The sequence below is a fragment of the Balaenoptera physalus genome (assembly GCF_965194825.1).
Source record: "Balaenoptera physalus genome assembly, chromosome: 1".
Classification (NCBI taxonomy): Eukaryota; Metazoa; Chordata; class Mammalia; order Artiodactyla; family Balaenopteridae; genus Balaenoptera; species Balaenoptera physalus.
The window spans coordinates 63986589-64007144 of record NC_138882.1 but is presented as its reverse complement, the minus strand read 5'-3'; the positions used below and the strand labels follow the sequence as shown (position 1 = coordinate 64007144).

The 20556-nt window shown below is 37.0% G+C and overlaps 2 protein-coding genes across 2 annotated transcripts in view; both read left to right on the top strand.

Annotated features, from left to right (window-relative positions):
• SFT2D2 (SFT2 domain containing 2) overlaps positions 1-20556 on the top strand; it is an 842470-nt gene that overhangs the window by 225446 nt on the left and 596468 nt on the right. The gene's annotated exons all lie outside the window — the stretch shown is intronic.
• LOC309649318 (lymphotactin-like) overlaps positions 1-20556 on the top strand; it is a 100901-nt gene that overhangs the window by 4040 nt on the left and 76305 nt on the right. The window contains exon 2 of the mRNA XM_082439250.1: positions 90-243. The gene's annotated coding sequence lies outside the window, so the exon portion shown is untranslated. The remainder of the gene's footprint in view (positions 1-89; positions 244-20556) is intronic.

Below are 20556 nucleotides of genomic sequence, written 5' to 3'. Positions count from 1 at the left end.
TTTCTTTTTATCTTAGAATGTTTTGCATTCTTTCCCTTGGGTGACACATACAATTTATATAATTTTTTGTATTTGTCTGCTCCATTTAGACTAAACAAGTGAGTAGAGCCAAGACATACCTTTGATGTTATGATTTGGAACATACCCACACCCATCTGGAAAATTTTCAGTAGCCATTGACAGGTCTTGTCAAAAGATGCCAAGAACCCAGAAGAAGGAAACACAAACATTTGCAAGCTAGAGGTAAAGCTTGAGTGGCAAACTGAGTCTACCATTGATTACATGTGTAATAGTTGTGGTGAGGGGAAGGGGCTGAAAGTGGGAGAAGATGGTAAAACATTTAAATGGGAGGGGAACTTTTTTCTTGGAGAGATGGGGAAATTGTATAAATCGGATGTAACACCTTTGAGCTAAGCAGGAATGCATTACCAATGCTCATGATGCTGCAAGAATCATGACATCAGTATAATTTTTTAAGATTCCATTAGGCAAAATACTGCCATCTCTATAGCATTCCAGGAATACTCAGAGGGGCTCATGGTGTTGGTAATGATGACTAATACCTTTTCTCAGAGAGATGAGTCTATCAGGCCCTCTTAAGATGTTTGCTGACTGCAAGATGGTATTGGTCCTGTGGATGGGGACAGAGAGGTATGGATGAGGCACTTAGGCAGCCAGCGTATCAGAGGGAGTATTGACTGGGGTTTGAGTTAGGGACAATGAGGGGTGGGTTGAGGGAGGGCAAACACAACACTACAGGGAATGAGAAGAGCCACTAAAAATAATATAAGAGATTGTTGGAGATAAATCTCACATATTCATACATTTTATTAAGATCACCCCTGCTCAAATATTTCACAGAGGTTTGTGTGGCTTTTCTGTCTTCTTCCAATTGAGAGTATCTCTATGGAACTTTGCTTCAAAGTGAGAAGAATAGAGACCAAGAAATCAGAAGTTCAAAACCTGAGTTCTCAGATTAATTTTTTATTATCTATGTGTCCTCGAGCCTGTTGGTTCATTCTGTTATGTGAAAAAAGTCACATCTGCAAAATGAGAAAATAATACTCATCTTACACCTGGGACTATTCTGATTACAAACTGGATATGAGATGATATTGGAGAGTTATTATTAATTTTGTTACATGTGAAAGGTTAAATCCCATGTTGCTTATAATTTGCTAAAATACTTCAGTAAGACAAAAGATGTAGATATATACTAACATGTTCATATTGTGGAATCCAGGAGATGGATATTTGGGTTATTAGCACTATTCTATCTACTTCTCTGTATGTTTTTAATTTTCATAAATTAAAAGTTAGAAAAAATATCCTTTTTACTTATCTCATAGGATTGTTGTGAGGATCAAATGAGAAAATGGATGGAAAGCATTTTATAAATGGTGAACGGCTAAATAAGTGTGGGTTGTAGTTCTTTTCACTGTTCTTAGGAATAATAAAAACTTAATCCAGCTCTGCCTATGTTTAGATGACTGCTCTTTGTTTCTCTTTTCTACTTTCCTCACCTGCGTAATAAGACCAAAGACTTCACCTATTCCAAGGACTCAAGGGAATGTTTTCTTTCTTTCTTTCCTTTTTTTTTTTTTTAACATCTTTATTGGAGTATAATTGATTTACAATGGTGTGTTAGTTTCTGCTGTATAACAAAGTGAATCAGCTATATATATATACATATATCCCCATATTCCCTGCCTCGTGCATCTCCCTCCCACCCTCCCTATCCCACCCCTCTAGGTGGTCACAAAGCACTGAGCTGATCTCCCTGTGCTATGTGGCTGCTCTCACTAGCTATCTATTTTACATTTGGTAGTGTATATATGTCCATGCCACTCTCTTACTTCATCCCAGCTTACCCTTCCCCCTCCCCGTGTCCTCCAGTCCATTCTCTACGTCTGCATCTTTATTCCTGTCCTGCCCCTAGGTTCTTCAGAACCTGTTTTTTTCTTTTAGATTCCATATATATGTGTTAGCATACGGTATTTGTTTTTCTCTTTCTGACTTGCTTCACTCTATGACAGTCTCTAGGTCCATCCACCTCACTACAAATAACTCAATTTCATTTCTTTTTATGGCTGAGTAATATTCCATTGTATATATGTGCCACATCTTTATCCATTCATCTGTTGATGGACACTTAGGTTGCTTCCATGTCCTGGCTATTGTAAATAGAGCTGCAATGAACATTGTGGTACATGACTCTTTTTGAATTATGGTTTTCTCAGGGTGTATGCCCAGTAGTGGGACTGCTGGGTCATATGGTAGTTCTATTTTTAGTTTTTTAAGGAACCTCCATGCTGTTCTCCATAGTGGCTGTATCAATTTACATTCCCACAAACAGTGCAAGAGTGTTCCCTTTTCTCCACACCCTCTGCAGCATTTATTGTTTGTAGATATTTTAATGATGGCCATTCTGACCGGTGTGAGGTGATACATCATTGTAGTTTTGATTTGCATTTCTCTAATTATTAGAGACATCAAGCATCCTTTCATGCGTTTGTTGGCAATCTGTATAACTTCTTTGGAGAAATATCTGTTTAGGTCTTCTGCCCATTTTTGTATTGGGTTGTTTGTTTTTCTGATATTGAGCTTCATGAGCTGCTTGTATATTTTGAAGGTTAATCCTGTGTCTGTTTCTTTGTTTGCAAATATTTTCTCCCATTCTGAGTGTTGTCTTTTTCTCTTGTTTATGGTTTCCTTGCTGTGCAAAAGCTTTTAAGTTTCATTAGGTCCCATTTGTTTATTTTTGTTTTAATTTTTATTACTCTAGGAGGTTGGTCACAAAACATGTTGCTGTGATTTATGTCAAAGAGTGTTTGGCCTATGTTTTCCTCTAAGAGTTTTAAAGTGTCTGGCCTTACATTTAGGTCTTTAATCCATTTTGAATTTATTTTTGTGTATGGTGTTAGGGAGTGTTCTAATTTCATTCTTTTACATGTAGCTGTCCAGTTTTCCCAGCACCACTTACTGAGGGAGCTGTCTTTTCTCCATTGTATATTCTTGCGTCCTTTATCAAAGATAAGGTGAACATATGTCTGTGGGTTTATCTCTGGACTTTCTTTCCTGTTCCATTGATCTATATTTCTGTTCTTGTGCCGGTACCATACCGTCTTGATTACTGTAGCTTTATAGTATAGTCTGAAGTCAGGGAGCCTGATTCCTCCAGGTCCATTTTTCTTTTTCAAGATTGCTTTGGCTATTCGAGGTCTTTTTTATTTCCATACAAATTGTGAAATTTTTTGTTCTAGTTCTGTGAGAAATGCCATTGGTAGGTTGACAGGGATTGCATTGAATCTGTAGATTCCTTTGGGTAGTATAGTCATTTTCACAATGTTGATTCTTCCAATCCAAGAACATGGTAAATCTCTCCATCTGTTTGTGTTGTTTTTAATTTCTTTCATCAGTGTCTTATAGTTTTCTGAATACAGGTCTTTTGTCTCCTTAGGTAGGTTTATTCCTAGATATTTTATTCCTTTTGTTGCAGTGGTAAATGGGAGTGTTTCCTTAACTTCTCTTTCAGATATTTCATCAATAGTGTGTAGGAATGCAAGAGATTTCTGTGCATTACTTTTGTATCCTGCTACTTTACCACATTCATTGATTAGCTCTAGTAGTTTTCTGGTAGCATCTTTAGGATTCTCTATGTATAGTATCATGTCATCTGCAAACAGTGGCAGTTTTACTTCTTCTTTTCTGATTTGGATTCCTTTTATTTCTTTTTTGTCTCTGATTGCTGTGGCTAAAACTTCCAAAACTATGTTGAATAATAGTGGTGAGAGTGGGCAACCTTGTCTTGATCCTGATCTTAGTGGAAATGGTTTCAGTTTTTCACCATTGAGAATGTTGTTGGCTGTGGGTTTGTCATATATGGCCTTTATTATGTTGAGGTAAGCTCCCTCTATGCCCACTTTTGGAGGGTTTTTATCATAAATGGGTGTTGAATTTTGTCGAAAGCTTTTTCTGCATTTATTGAGTTGATCATATGGTTTTTATTCTTCAATTTGTTAGTATGGTTTATCACATTGATTGATTTGTGTATATTGTAGAATCCTTGCAGTCCCGGGATAAACCCCACTTGATCATAGTGTATGATCCTTTTAATATGCTGTTGGATTCTGTTTGCTAATATTTTGTTGAGGATTTTTGCATCTATGTTCATCAGTGATATTGGCTTGCAGTTTTCTTTCTTTGTGACATATTTGTCTGATTTTGGTATCAGGGTAATTGTGGCCTCGTGGAATGAGTTTGGGAGTGCTCCTCCCTCTGCTATATTTTGGAAGAGTTTGAGAAGGATAGGTGTTAACTCTTCTCTAAATGTTTGATAGAATTCGCTTGTGAAGCCATCTGGTCCTGGGCTTTTGTTTGTTGGAAGATTTTTAATCACAGTCTCAATTTCAGTGCTTGTGATTGGTCTGTTTATATTTTCTATTTCTTCCTGGTTCATTCTCAGAAGGTTGTGCTTTTCTAAGAATTTGTCCATTTCTTCCAGGTTGTCCATTTTATTGGCATAAAGTTGCTTGTAGTAATCTCTCATGATCATTTGTATTTCTGCAGTGTCAATTGTTACTTCTTTTTCATTTCTAATTCTATTGATTTGAGTCTTCTCTCTTTTTTTCTTGATGAGTCTGGCTAATGTTCTATCAATTTTGTTTATCATCTCAAAGAACCAGCTTTTAGTTTTATTGATCTTTGCTGTTGATTCCTTCATTTCCTTTTCATTTATTTCTGATCTGATCTTTATGATTTCTTTCCTTCTGCTACCTTTGGGTTATTTTTTTGGTTCTTCTTTCTCTAATTGTTTTAGGTGTAAGTTTAGGTTGTTTATTTGAGATGTTTCTTGTTTCATGAGGTAGGATTGTATTGCTGTAAACTTCCTTCTTAGAACTACTTTTGCTGCATCCCATAGGTTTTGGGTCATTGTGTTTTCATTGTCATTTGTTTCTAGATATTTTTTGATTTCCTCTTTGATTTCTTCAGTGATCTCTTGGTTACTAAGCAGTGTATTGTTTAGCCTCCATGTGTTTGTATTATTTACAGATTTTTTTCCTGTAATTGATATCTAGTCTCATAGCGTTGTGGTCGGAAAAGATACTTGGTATGATTTCAATTTTCTTTAATTTACCATGGCTTGATTTGCGACCCAAGATATGATTTATCCTGGAGAATGTTCCATGAGCACTTGAGAAGAAAGTGTATTGTGTTGTTTTTGGATGGAATGTCCTATAAATATCAATTAAGTCCATCTTGTTTAATGTATCTTTTAAAGCTTGTGTTTCCTTATTTGCTTCCATTTTGGATGATCTGTCCATTGGTGAAAGTGGGGTGTTAAAGTCCCCTACTATTATTGTGTTACTGTTGATTTCCCCTTTTATGGCTGTTAGCATTTGCCCTATATATTGAGGTGCTCCTCTGTTGAGTGCATAAATATTTACAATTGTTATATCTTCTTCCTGGACTGATCCTTGATCATTATGTAGTGTCCTTCTTTGTCTCTTGTAATATTCTTTATTTTAAAGTCTGTTTTGTCTGATATGAGAATTGCTACTTCAGCTTTCTTTTTTTTTCCATTTGCATGGAATATCTTTTTCCATGCCCTCACTTTCAGTCTGTATGTGTCCCTAGGTCTGAAGTGGGTCTCTTGTAGACAGCATATATACAGGTCTTGTTTTTGTATCCATTCAGCCAGTCTATGTCTTTTGGTTGGAGCATTTAATCCATTTACATTTAACGTAGTTATCGATATGTATGTTCCTATTACCATTTTCTTAATTGTTTTGGGTTTGTTATTGTAGGTCTTTTCCTTCTCTTGTGTTTCCTGCCTAGAGAAGTTCCCTTAGCCTTGTAAAGCTGGTTTTGTGGTCCTGAATTCTCTTAGCTCTTGCTTGTCTGTAAAGGTTTTAATTTCTCCATTGAATCTGAATGAGATCCTTGCTGGGTAGAGTAATCTTGGTTGTAGGTTTTTCTCTTTCATCATTTTAAAGATGTCCTGCCACTCCTTTCTGGCTTGCAGAGTTTCTGCTGAAAGATCAGCTGTTAACCTTATGGGGATTCCCTTGTATGTTACTTTTTGCTTTTCCTTTGCTGCTTTTAATATTTTTTCTTTGTATTTAATTTTTGATAGTTTGATTAATATGTGCCTTGGCATGTTTCTCCTTGGATTTGGACTTGATTGACTATTTCATTTCCCATATTAGGGAAGTTTTCAATGATAATCTCTTCAAATATTTTCTCAGTCTCTTTCTTTTTCTTTTCTTCTTCTGGGACCCCTATAATTCGAATGTTGGTGCGTTTAATGTTGTCCCAGAGGTCTCTGAGAATGTCCTCCATTCTTTTCTTTCTTTTTTCTTTTTTCAGCTTTGTGGTAGTTATTTCCAATATTTTATCTTTCAGGTCACTTATCCGTTCTTCTGCCTCAGTTATTCTGTTATTGATTCCTTCTAGAGAATTTTTAATTTCATTTATTTTGTTGTTCATCATTATTTGTTTGCTCTTTAGTTCTGCCATGTCCTTGTTAAATGTTTCTTGTATTTTCCTCATTCTATTTCCAAGATTTTGGATCATCTTTACTATCATTACTCTCAATTCTTTTTCAAGTAGACTGTCTATTTCATCTTCATTTGTTTGGTCTGGTGGGTTTTACCTTGCTCCTTCATCTGCTGTGTATTTCTCTGTCTTCTCATTTTGCTTAACTTGATGTGTTTGGGGTCTCCTTTTCACAGGTGGCAGTTTTGTAGTTCCCATTGTTTTTGGTGTCTGCTCCTAGTGTGTAAGTTTGGTTCAGTGGGTTGTGTAGGCTTCCTGGTGGAGGGGACTGGTGTCTGTGTTCTGGTGGATGAGGCTGGATCTTGTCTTTCTTGTGGGCAGGGCCACGTCCGATGGTGTGTTTTGGGGTGTCTGTGAACTTAGTATGATTTTTGGCAGCCTCTCTACTAATGGGTGGCATTGTGTTCCTGTCTTGCTAGTTGTGTGGGACAGGGTGTCCATCATTTTAGCTTGCTGGTCATTGAATGGAGCTGGGTCTTAGCATTGAGATGGAGATCTCTGGGAGCTCTTTTGCCATTTGATATTACATGGGGCCAGGAGGTCTCTGGTGGAACAATGTCCTGAACTGGGCTCTCCCACCTCCGATGCTCAGGCCTAACACCCAGCAGGAGCACCAAGACCCTGTCAGCCACACAATTTGATGGGAAGAGAGAGCTTAGGCTTCGCAGGAATTTTATTTCTTTACTTCACTTGAATGTTTTGTACAGGATAACTCAGAGTTCAGCTGCCTAAATCTGTGGCTTCAGAGATCACATGGGTAATATGTGAATGGAAATTAACCCGTTCTTTTTATAGCAGTCAGGTAAGAAAGTGGGGCTTAATGTGTTCAACCTCATTCCTAAATGGCCTTCTGGTGTTGGAGAGTCTCCCAGAGAGGCTTGGGTGGACAGTTGGGGACACAGACGCTGGGAGCAGCCATATTTGGGAGCTTATTCTACATGCATGTGGAAGCCCAAGGGAACGTTTTCTGATTTAATACTTTCTTCTGTAGTGCAGAAAGGAGGCAATGAAGTCTACAGAGAGCTTTGGGGAAAAGTAGGAGCTGGATTCTACTCCTCTCTGTATGTAGGGAATAGACTCTAGATGGTCAACTAATTATAGCATATCATAGCATCCATTTCTACTCACCAGCTCATTGGCATCTGGAGGGAAACCTACATGCATGATTCTAATAATTAATGCTTTTGATTTAAGAGAGAGGAGGAAATGATGCAGGGTGAATTACTGAAGTTTTGTAGGATCACCTTTCAGCCGCTTATCTGACATTTTCCTCAGAAGTTTAAACCCTTTGGAGACTGAGTATTTGGGGAAAGAGTATTGATACAATATGCCTATGGGGACATTTATTTTCTTCTTCTTTCTTCCCAAACTCTAAGGGTTATTCCTAGATGTGGAATACAGCTACATCTTCCCCTTCATATTTTAATGAATATAAATTAATGAGCAACATGCTATCCTTTGCAATTTTATTCTCTTTTCATATAGACATAAATTTTTCTGAGAAACAGGGAGCACTGTGCTTAGTAAGAAAAGATACTTTATATTCAGCTATTTGCATATTAATATTGCTGTACCATCCTTCATATGGATGATGTATTGGTGATACCTATATTAAATTGCTTGCTCTTGTACTTTGAATAAAACTAAGTACTGGGGAGAACAAACTCTCCAGGCTGGCTAGAAGCCAGGCCTCTCTTTCCTTCCAAACCACTTACATGGTGAGACCTTGGGTAACCTTGAAAAATCACTTTGGTTTTTAATCTACTCTCTCTACCTTTGTGAAATTAAAACAATGGTGTGTTCAACCCATTTATTTCCTTGGGGGATATGATTAATGGGAAAGTTGTGTCCAAAATACTTTGGCTGCTTTAGAAGAGATGTTCCACTAAAGGCGATAATAGACAATCTTATAAATCATTAAACCTCTGGGTAGTAGTATGTTGTCTGGATATAAAATATTCATATTATTATTTTATATTTTGCAAATTAGATCTCTCTAGCACATCTAGGATTAAATTGGATGGGCATTTTTTCATCCTCAGAAACCATGCTGTTGCTTTGATTTAAGAATAGGAAAATAAACCCTCAATCAGTTATATTATAATGATAAATAAGATTGACAAAATATATGAAGTAATTCAGTGGGTTGGAGAGAAAATTTTTATTGGAAAAAAATCAGAAAAGCTATTCAGTTGATCATTCCTAGCAGAAAATCACTGTGAATAACTAAATATTAAGCACCCTTCTCAATGAGTTCCACAGCCTGTTAGGATGGAAATGTTAAATCATTATGGGAAAACCTCTAGACTTTGTTTACTGTAACAAAATGCATTTTATAGTAAAAACTGATGGCTTAACATGAAACAAAGCATAACCCTTGGTAACCCAGAATACTTTTACATGGCCTCTGAGAAGAAGAGGCAAAAGAACAAACTGATACCAGATAATTCTTTTGAGGAGATATTTCTGAGGCAAGTTCTTTAATTGTAGATGATTAATGCTAATTATCAACCTCTTCAATAGTCTCCTTGTAATTCTGTAGGATGATGCTATTCAGTGTGGTGGTCCTGAGCCACTGAGAAGTCACAGAATCAAGATTAGGGCTGCAAGAACCTTTAGAGATTACTAGACAAAACTCTCTCTTCTACAGAGGAGGAAACTGAGGCTCACGGAGGCTCTCATTAAAATATATTTAATGTACTGTACAAACTTTTTATTTGTTAGTTCAACAAATGTTTATTGAACACCTACTATGTGTAAAGCAAAGATTTATTGATTACTTCCTTTTGCCAAGTACTCCAAAAGGCACTGGGGATGGGTAACAGATCTCCAACAGAGTGGGCATTAATAGGAAAGACTTTGTGGAAGCAAATAATTAAAGTGCAGTAAAACACGTTTAAAGAGCTATGGAAAATAGAGCAACTCACTATTCCTGGCACAAGAAACAGCCTAGAACTACATTTCTTAAACTTCATTCCATAAAATGTAATGGTCTATACTAGTAGAGGTCTTTAGAAAAAAATATCCTTAGTTCCATAAGGTAGGAAATGTTGCTTCTCAAATTTATTTGAGTGTGAAAGTATCCCTCGACTCAACTTTCTTTCCATCTTTCTTTTCTTCCTCCTCCCCTCCGTGTTCCACCCTTCTCTTCTTCTTATCCTCCTCTACTGTCTCCTCCCTCCTCCTTCTCCTCTTCCTTCCTCCTTCTTTTTCTGGTAGGACATTTATTACATCTCACAAAACTCTCATGTTCTTTAGGACATTCTGAAAAGTGTTTGGCCATTGCTCAGTTCATCAGAAAGATCCATTAGCTAAGAGATCATATTCTCAAAAGATTCAGCTAATGGACGTTTACTGTAGTTCCAAACCGTGGTTGGAATAAGTGTCCCAAAAGTAATAAATTAACAACTTTTCCTCATCACATATGTAGAATGTTGAAGCAATAATTAATATAACTTGTGGGAATTTGGTTATTAATCAGAAATGAAGTAATTTGGAGATATGTAATGAACAATCACTTCCTGTTTTGCTCCAATTAATCTAATATGCCTGGCACAAGAAATAATCCAGAAGGTGTAAGATTTCAGAGCAAATTCATAATTGAGGAAATGCTTCTGGCTGTCAATAAATGCAGGCTGAACCTCTGAATATAAAGTCATAATTCTAGTTATTACTTTAAAATGTATATCTCAGAAATAACTAAATTTCCTTGTCAATTGCATTATTATGAACTTTCATCAAATCTTTAACCGTGGTCATTTTTAAGTCTTTTGTCATTTACAGACAGTTCTGGGTGTGCTCTGATGCTTTTGCAAAAATGTTCCTATAAAAGGGTTTCATCTGCAAGGAATTCATGGAAAAGACTCTGACAAGTACAGGTTTCTGGTAACTGACTATACTGCTGAACTGAATGAATAAGCATTTTCAGAACTCTAATGGAAAACTGATGAATTCATAAAAGTGCTAACAAAAGATCAAGATGAAAAAAAAATTAATTACATGGGACTGAGTGAACTGATGAGGATGATTATAATTGTTGTGACTTTCTGTTTGAATAAATTAAAAAAAATCCCACAAGGACTCAGAGGCAAAAAAATATACAAATCAATTTTCACTGCAAAGTAAAGGAGCCATTACAGTGGAGGATTACTGGACTGAATGTCAATATTATGACATAGTATGAGTGTGTTTCGTGTTTGGTAATTGCAATCATTGTTGCTTTTGTTGTGGTCATCCATTTACAATGCTTGGTGTCAGTTTATTTATCTCTTGTAAAAATAAAATACAGTGTGTGTGTGTGGGAAAAAAATAGCCTGTTTTGGCAAAAATTAGAGTAATAGACAATGTTATAGCACTTTTTTCTTGATGAGATTTCATCAAAATCAAAAATATAAATCATTCCTTGGGGCAGTCAGATTACCTATCTGTCTTTTTTCTTGAAATTTCACTTAGTTCAGAATGATTGCAATGTAACACGTCTTTGCATACTATTTTATTGAGTTTATTATCTATATTACTTGTAAGGTGCTTTGTATATTCAATATATATGTGTGACATATATCATGTAACATATGATTTGTATTTTTTTTTTTTGTACAACCTTGCTTAAAGTTCTGTATTGTGTCAGTGAAGTAATCTGGAAGTGGAGTTTGTGGAGCAGCTTGAGTCATATGTGTCTTTATTATTTGTCAAGTCAGTGTCTATGGGAAGAGTAGACATAAAATTAGTCGGATTTTGTTTCTTACGTTCCCCCACTCCACTGCATTTTATTTTCTAGTCTCTTGTAATTCCTGGAAACAACTGTAGGTAGCCAATAAAAATCAAATAACTAATAACAGGTGCTTCAACAAAGTACTCTGGAAACTCATGTTTGTTTAGATCTCAGCTTTTCTGTCACTTCCTCCAGGAAGCTTTTGTAAAAGACTGGGCTAACTGCTCCTCTTAGATGCCCCCATAGTACCCTCCCTCTATGGCTCTCTTTCTTCTGTTTCTCCATGTTTCTTTGTTGATTACAGTCTGTCTCTCATATTTTACAATAAAAAGCTTCCATATAAATTTTTACTTGTCCTGGGTTTTCCTCTTTATGAGAGTACTTACCTTGTCACACTGAAGTTGCCCGTTTGTGTCCCTCTCCAGACAGGGTACAAATTAGGTGAGGGCAGGAGCCATGTCTGTCTGGTTCATTATGGAGTTCCTGGCAGCTAACAGAGAAGTCAATGAACATGTCAAATATAATTGAGTTGGATTGACCCCTGCTCAGTTCAAACCCTGCTGCACCTCTTCATGTACCTCACTGGGCTGGTGTTGACTTCTCCATCTATCAAATGAAAGTTTTCAGTTAAGTGACTTGCCCATGGAGCCACAGACAGTGCTTCTGGACTAGACCACTATACTCTATGTCTGCACAGAGCCTGAATCTCTTCCAAAGACCCACAGCCTGAAATGTTTTCTCTCTCTCTAATGGGGAGGGGCATGAGCATGAACTTTTTCCAAATCCAGGTCTACATTCCACTCCTCCATGCTACCTTCCTGAAATGTCCCAAGTGAACTTTATAGCTGGAATCTTCTTAAGCTGCAGGGACCCAGGTCCCCAGGTCCCTAGGAAACAGACCCAGCTGTGTGCTAGACCACCGTTATTATCTGGATCAGAGTTAGCCTGTTTGTGGGCCAACTATAGTGTCCTCCCTGATGACAAACCCAGAATGAGTGAATGGGTATGTGTCCAACAACCCTCTAGTTTCCTTCATTTTCTCATGTACCTGCCAGTTATGAGTTCACCTTAACCTTTCTTAATCTCTTTATATTTTTATCTTGTCTCCAACTCCCTTACATCTTTTTGAGGCGATAAGTTTTGATGTAAATTTTTAAAAATAAATTTATTTTTTTATTTTTGGCTGAGTTGGGTCTTTTGTTGATGCGCGTCAGCTTTCTCTAGTTGTGGCAAGTGGGGGCTACTCTTCGTTGCGGTGCGCGGGCTTCTCATTGTGGTGGCTTCTTTTGTTGCGGAACACGGGCTCTAGAGTACAGGCTCAGTAGTTGTGGCCCATGGGCTTAGTTGCTCCACGGCATGTGGAATCTTCCCTGACCAGGACTCGAACCTGTGCTCCCTGCATTGGCAGGCAGATTCTTAACCACTGTGCCACCAGGGAAGCCCTTGATGTAAATTTTTATTTGTCCTCAATTTACCCTGTTAATGCTTTAAGGACATTTTCTGGCTCTAGTCCTTTTCTTACTATAAAGTATCTTATGAGCTTAAAGAAATGTCTCAACCTCTCTGGAGATTGGCTTAGGTAGTTGTTTTATGTCTCAGCACAAAAACACTATGATTATCCTGCCAGTGTTTGATTAACGTTGGTGATTTCCTGTGTTCTCAGTTTGTGATGTGTATCTTAATCACCTCTTGCATTGAGAGCCATAGTAGATACAGTTCTAAAAATGTTACTACCATTGCATCTATTAAAAAATAAAAATATTTATTATCACTGTGTGCCAAGAACTATGCAAAGAATTTTACATGCATTATCTCATCTAATCTCTCTCTCTTTTTTTTTTTTTTAATTTTAGCCTTTATTTCCTTATTTATTTATTTTTTGGCCATGCTGTGGGACTTGCAGGATCTTAGTTCACCGACCAGGGATCGAACCTGAACCTGGGCCTCTGGCAGTGGAAGCTCAAAGTCCTAACCACTGGACCACCAGGAAAGTCCCTTAACTAATCTTCGTAAGGTCCCCATTTCACAGACAAGGTAACTAAGATTCAGAGAGGTTAAGAAAGTTGCATAAGGTTGCAAAGTTAGTAAGGGTCAGACCCAGGATTCATATTCAGAAATGTCAGATATTATAGTTATTATTATTTTTTAATCTCAGCAGAGGCTGGTACTGGAAATTTCATGGAACCAATCGTGGGGAGAATTTTGCTAGATTTCCCATCATCCACCCACACAGACCCATCTTTAAAGGGCTATAAATCTCTTTCTGCCCAAGAGTAAGCAGCTTTCAGGGGTGGTGAAACTTGTAGATTCCACATTATGCCTGTTACCATGCTTATCAAATGATCCTCTTTGTTAATACAGAGCTCTCTCCTTCTAGTGGCAGATCAAAAAACTTTAGGGTCACCTCTTTCTCTCACACCCCACATTCAATCCATTAAGAAATCCTGTTGTTTCCATTTTCAAGATATGTCTGAATCTGACCACTTCTCATCACTTCCATCTGCTGCTAATTTGGTCCAAGCCACCATCCTCTTTAACCTGAATTACTGAGATGGCCTCTTGGTTTCTTCACTTGTCCCCATTCAACCTTTTATAAACTCAGCAGTAATCTTTAAAATCATATGCTAGAATACATTGCTCCTGTACCCTCAAATCCTTCTTTTTCTGAATAAAAGCCAAAATCTTTACAATAGCCTACAGTTCATAATCTACCCACACATCCCTTCCCTGAATTGCTCCCACTCCCACATTACTCCTCTGAACTTCTGTTGCTCTTTCCCCACCTCACCCCAGGTTAAGCTCCTCAAGCACAAGGAGATGCAACTGCTCCCAGGCTTTTGCACTGACTCTTTACTCTGCCTGGAATTCTTTCTCTAGATGTCTCCATGGCTATACTCTCTCATCTCCTTCAAGTGTTTGCTCAAATATCACCTTATCTATTTAAAATTGCAACTTTCCTGAACTTCCAACTCTCTTACTCAGCTCTGTTCTCCCCCCATATCTTTATAAACTTACACATGCTACACAATTTTCTTACACATCATGTTTATTTCCTACTGTCTGTATCTCCTCATTAGAATGTAAGTTCTGGGAGGGCAGGGATTTTGTGTCTTTGTTTACTAATACATGCCTCATGTACCAAGAACAGTGCCCTGCTTACTGTACATGCTCAATTAAAGGCTGTTGAATAAATGAAATAATGACTACTTAACTTTTACATTTTAATCACTCCTCTCTGCAGCACAGCACCAACAGGATTTGCAAAACAGAATTCAGGGAAGTTTGGATAATGTTTTTGCAGACTTGAGGGTATACTGTCTTCACAATTTTAAAGATTTTTGAGATAGTTTTTCTCTAGTTTTCCATTTTCTGGTCTAAAGAGTTATGACCTTGTCAAGACTTCCTCTGGTCTCAACTCTGTGCCTATTGTCATTTAGATTACAGCTTTCTGGATCTCACTTGTTTTCCAGGGGAGTGAAATTTCCAGATGCGGCTGCCTGGTCATTTATAAAGCTCATGCATATACTGTTGACTCTTGAACAACGTGGGGGTTAGGGGCGCAGACCCTTTGTGCAGTGGAAAATCTGAGTATAATTTATAGTCGGCCCTCCATATACGTGGGTCCTCTGCATCTGCAGTTTCTCTGTATCTGAGATTCCGTATTCGCAGATTCAACCAACTGTGGATCATTTAGTACTGTACTATTTACTATTGAAAAAAATCCATGTATAAGTGCACCCATGTAGTTCAAACACATGTTGTTTAAGGATCAACTGTATTAATATCTCCAACAATATTCAGGACTCTGGTGGAAATCTGGCCTCAGTTATAGTGTCCAGGATCCATTTAATCAAGCCCTAGATGCCTCTCTTGGATGTAACTGATGGTTGGACCCATTAACGTGTAAATGTAGTTTGATTTATGTTTCTGCCAGCTGCTTTTTTGCTTCTTCACACGGCTAGAAAAGAACATTCTGCAGTTTCCACCAATTTGGCATTTTCCTATGAGACATACTTAGTTTCATTGGCAATTAGGAAATTGCAATGTGTACTCCATCTCCCATAGTGTTTATAAAAATGTTCAATTAGTGCTTCCCCCGGCCCTCGTCCCCAAAAGATAGCACTTTACAGTTCTGCATCAACAGAGATATTTGTGTATCCTTATTGTTTGCTTCCCATTTCTAAACTAGTTCCTTACACATGGGTTTTTACCCTGCAGCAATTCATTTAAAAATACCTTTTGAGGTGCAATTTTGAGTATTTTTGAGAGTCTAAATCAAGTGGTGCTCTAGGCTCTATCTTATTCTTATAACTATCTTTTAAAATAGCTCTAGTACAATCTAAGCATGAAATAATAATGATGGATAATTCATACGTTTGCACAGCACTTTACAGGTTATAATGCTTAGTAGGAAGATCATGGATTTTGGAGCCAGAGAGATCCAAATTTGAAACTCAACTTCAGTGTTTACTGGTTTTGTAACTCTGAGCACCTTATCTCACCTTTCTGAATCTACTTTCCCTCATTTTTACAAGGGTGGTAAAACCACCTTGCAGGTTTATTACACGTTGAAGATGGAGGGATGGTGCTTGTAGAGGACTGAAGAGTGCCTGATGCAGAGCATGGGGATAAGTGCTCTTAATGTGGGGTCTTTCCTTCCCTGTTCTCATGTAGATTCTCTTGTTGTGATCTCCACTGCCTCTCCACACAGGACTCTGTGTGGAAAAGAAAATTCTTACCCTCATGGAGCTTACATTTTGGAGGTGGTGACAGAAAATAAGAGCAAAGAAAGAAATACACAGGCAAGTAAACATATAGTACCAGATAATACATGAATGTAACAAAAATTATCTAGGGAGTACTAATAAATACTGTAGATGCAATAAATTAACAAAAGGGCCAAGGAATTCCAAGAGCCCAAATTCCCACCAGAGATATTCAATCATAGGTGAGCTTGTAAGCCCCATGCTAGGACTCCAAGAATAGATCAATTTCCAATTATTATACCATATTATGTATACACCAGTATTACTTAAAGGCGCTGGTCTGATCCCTTGCAGTAAACATGGACCCTCCTTTTTCTGAAATCCATAGTAGTTGGCATTTCTCATTATATTCTATCTTATTTTATAGCATTGTTTCCTCAAATTATTTGATGACAAACTTGTCTTTTTTTTTTTTATGTTTTGCTTTTTTCCAAGTTATCATATTAAATGAGATGTTCTTTGGCATTTCGGATGTGCTTGTTTGTAGCCACTGCTGTATTCATCTAAAGACTGCTTCAAGAACACACTAAAAAAATGTGCCATGCCTTATTCATGGGTGTGTGCAGTGCTGTACCTAACACAGTGCCATGTACACAATAGATAATACTTATTTATTGAAAAGCATACATTGGAAAATTCTGTGCGGGAGACTATTTAAGAAAGAGGACCAGAGAAGGTCATGGAGTGAGTAAGGGGCAAAAGTGAGATTTGAATCCTTGTATCTTGACTCTTGTCAACTGTTCACATTTAAGCGTTCGGTAAAGCTACCCTTCCATTTTCCCCAGCTTGCCAAGTAGGAGGGGAGACATGTGGGTCTTGAGTTTCCAGGTTCTCCTTAGAGTCTTTCTTAGTTGTGTAAGATGCCTCAGCTATCAGTTAGTTCTCAGTCACAGGGGCCATTTGTGAGGATAGCAGTTCTGGGCTTTCATGATTGAAACAGTCCTGTAGTTTTTACCTCCAAAGTCTCACTAGAACTTGTCCCTTTTTTGGTCCCTTTAGAACTTCTCTATCACCAACACTAAGGTGCCATCATCTGTCCTGTGGACCACTGTAGCCTCCTCCTACCTGGTCTGTGCATATCATTTCCTGGTCCTTCCAATGCAATTTGGGGTTTTTTTCTGCTGCACTATTCCAGTGCTCATCTTCCTTGGAGAGGTTGCTGACGTGGAAGCAGCAGCAAGACTCTGCTTCCAAGGCCTGTACTCCAGCTTTGAGGGTGTGTCCCAGATTCACCCTCCAAACACATCTTTTATTACTATCCTCATTCATCTTTCAAACTCTCAGTTATCTCTATTATGTGTTTACCAATGAAGAATTTTATGAAAATGAAGGACAAAGGGACCTTTTAGAGATTAAGTTTTATTCTCCTTAATACTTCTCCGTTCCCTTGATAACCAAATTATCTAGAAAATTAACTATCTTTATGATACCCATGGAAGTGGAAAAGTCTAAAGGAACACTCAAGATGGTCATTTGGAAGAATACTCTTGGTAAGCTATGTTAAAATAGTTCTAAAATATAGGTCAAGTTGGCTACATAGATACCTGACATACTTAGGCACTAAATGCTACTTGTAAAAAATTAAGAGGAATTTAGAGTGGTTTTAAAGTTTGGTACAAATGACAAATTGAAGAAGAGCCATGTGGTAAAATAAATTTCATTTCTATATTTAGTGTTGAAAAGTCACAGAAATCCCTTGGCCACTGATTGTGGAAAATTTAGGTTTGGGCTATAAATGCTAAAATTCCAGTTATTCAAAAGGGGTCAAGCAAGTCCTTAAAAAATTATGATTAAATTATTCAAATGAGGTCAAGAATGTTCTAAAAACTGGAAAAATTATTATTAACTGTTTTTACTGCAGTACTAAAGTACATGATTTCATATATTTTATATTCTAATTATTTTCTTTCCTTGACCTAATTTAATGGGTTAGAAAGTTCTCCATTTGACCACCTGTCTTGATGGAATGAAGTCAACTAAATTGGATACTCCTGTGTTTTATTTTCTCAGTGTATATGTGAGTATCAGGAAGACAAAATTTTAAAAGGTGGTGGTTATAAATTTGAGGTCTTTTGAGCAAGAATTACATATATTTTTTTTTACTTATTGCATAATGTAAGTAAATTAGTAGAGAAAACAAGATTTGGGGCAATGATGATTTTAAGAGAAAAATATATTCTCAAGCTCTTTGTATGCTAATAATGATTTGTTAATTGCAGATCATCTTTATTCATTAAAGCACTTTCTCTAAGGACTATTAGCAGATTATACTTTATCAACCTTATATATTCTTTTATATGTATGTGAAAGTAATGAAACTGTATTTCTTTGAGAAGTATTTTGTTGCTCAGACTTTTTACTGACCAGGTGGATCTTCTCCTGGTTTAGGACATTTTTGAGATTAGATTCTGGTGAATATCCTTGTTCATAAAAGCCACACTTTCAAATCATTTCATTTTTCTGTGGTTTCCAAGAAAAAACTAAACATTCACGGGAAAAAGTCAACATCCTGAAGGCGCCAATGTACTTTTAATATTTCCATTGGCTTGGGGGAGAAAAACATAATTTATCTCCCTCCCTAGCATCTGCTTAATTTTACACCAAATACATTATGTTCGGTGACAACTTTCTTCACTCACTGTGTCTTTTAACTCCAAATTCTCAACTTTAATGATTTGCTTAAAAAGGATGAAAAAGAACACACAAGTTGCCTTTAAAAGTCTACATTTATTCTTTATAGCATGTCTTTTTCAAAAACAGAACCCGTATTTAGTGTGTGTCTGAGGCAAAGTTGTTTAATTCCAAACTTTCAGTTCTATAAGTTTCCGAGAAAGGTAGTTTCAAGGACATCAGGGAAACAGCAAATCCAGATGGACAATTTACTTAACATTTCCAGTAGATATATTTTCAATTATAATTTTATTGGCCATGTATTGAATATAAATACTTCTCTTTCTATTAAAATCCCTATTATAAAATAATCTGATTTCACTATGTTATATAATTTTGTATTCAATTAAGAAAATTTCTTAGCTTAACTTCCTAAACTTTCTGATTAGTAGGGTCAGTCCAACAGAGAAATTAGAATGCTGCTCTGGGAAAAGGTGAGTGCCTCATGCCTGTAGACACCAGTCCAGTTTTTGCTAGAGCAAGAGCACTCCACTGAGATGGGGGTTAGGCACCTAGATACTGCTCTCTTCATTCACTAACTAGCTACACACCTGTGAGCAAACTGCTTCTTTATTATCTATCTATCTAACATCTATCTATCTATCTAACATCTATCTATCATCATCATCTATATATCTGTCTATAATCTATCTAATTAATTTTAGGTAAATTTTGATGGGTTAAAATAATGATTTCTGATATGGCCCCCTCCCTCCTCACATTCACTGGTTGTCCCAGAGTCTGCTTCCATGTGGTCTTCAACTAACCTTGTTTAGGTTTGCAGACAAGTACAACTGACCCTTGAACAACATGGGTTTAAACTGTGTGGGTCCACTTATGTGGATTTTTTTCAATAGTAAATACTACAGTGTTACATGATCCATAGTTTGTTGGCTCCACGGATGTGGAAGAACTCTGCATACAGGGCCTATTATAAATTATATGTGGATTTTTGACTGCAGGAAGGGTGGGTACTCCTAACCCCCATGTTGTTCAAGAGTCAACTGTAATTAGACAAGAGCATCTTGGTATTTCACCTTTATCATGTTTAGCTGCTCCCTTTTCAATGTTGAATATATCTGTATTATTAAGGCTTGGTGGCGTAATATTAAGGGGTTGAATTAGCTGCTATAACATGATTTTTCAAACACAAAGTATCTATTGAGTGCTTACAACGTACAGGCAACTAGAAACTCAGTACTTGTGCTAGGGTCATTATTTAAAAAAGAAAAAACAGATTTGAGTCTCATTGCAAAATGTCTACTGTGTACTTGGAGATACAAGTCATATGGAGACAAATACATCTAACCATGGGAGGGTTGCTCCCATACTTCTGCTCAAATGTTACCCCTTAAGAGGCTATCAGTGACCACTCTAAATCAACTATTACCAATGCATACTCTGTCCCTGTACCCTGTTTTATCTTTTTCTACATAGAATTTACCACTACCTGATGATTTATACCTGTATGTTGATGTTTTGTTATTTGTTTATTGCTTTTCTCCTCCACTAGGTTTAATTTCTATGAGGCTAAAGACTTTGTCTGTTAATTGTCATATCCCTGATGTCTAAAACATTAGCTGGCACCATCAATATTTGTTGAACATAGAAATAGTTGGTGTATGTAGTATAGGTCCAGGAAATAACAAACTTTTTATTAACGGAAAAAAAAAAGAAAATTCTGACAAGAAACACTCAAGAAAATGAATTATTATGGGTACATGCCTGTCTTTTAAGGATGGATGAGAAATTCTAGGCAGTGGCCAAACGGGTAAGGGAATAGTCTTAATTTGCTCTCTAGGGTATTTAAAGCAGGACTTGAGATAGGGCAACAAAAAATACCTGATTCGG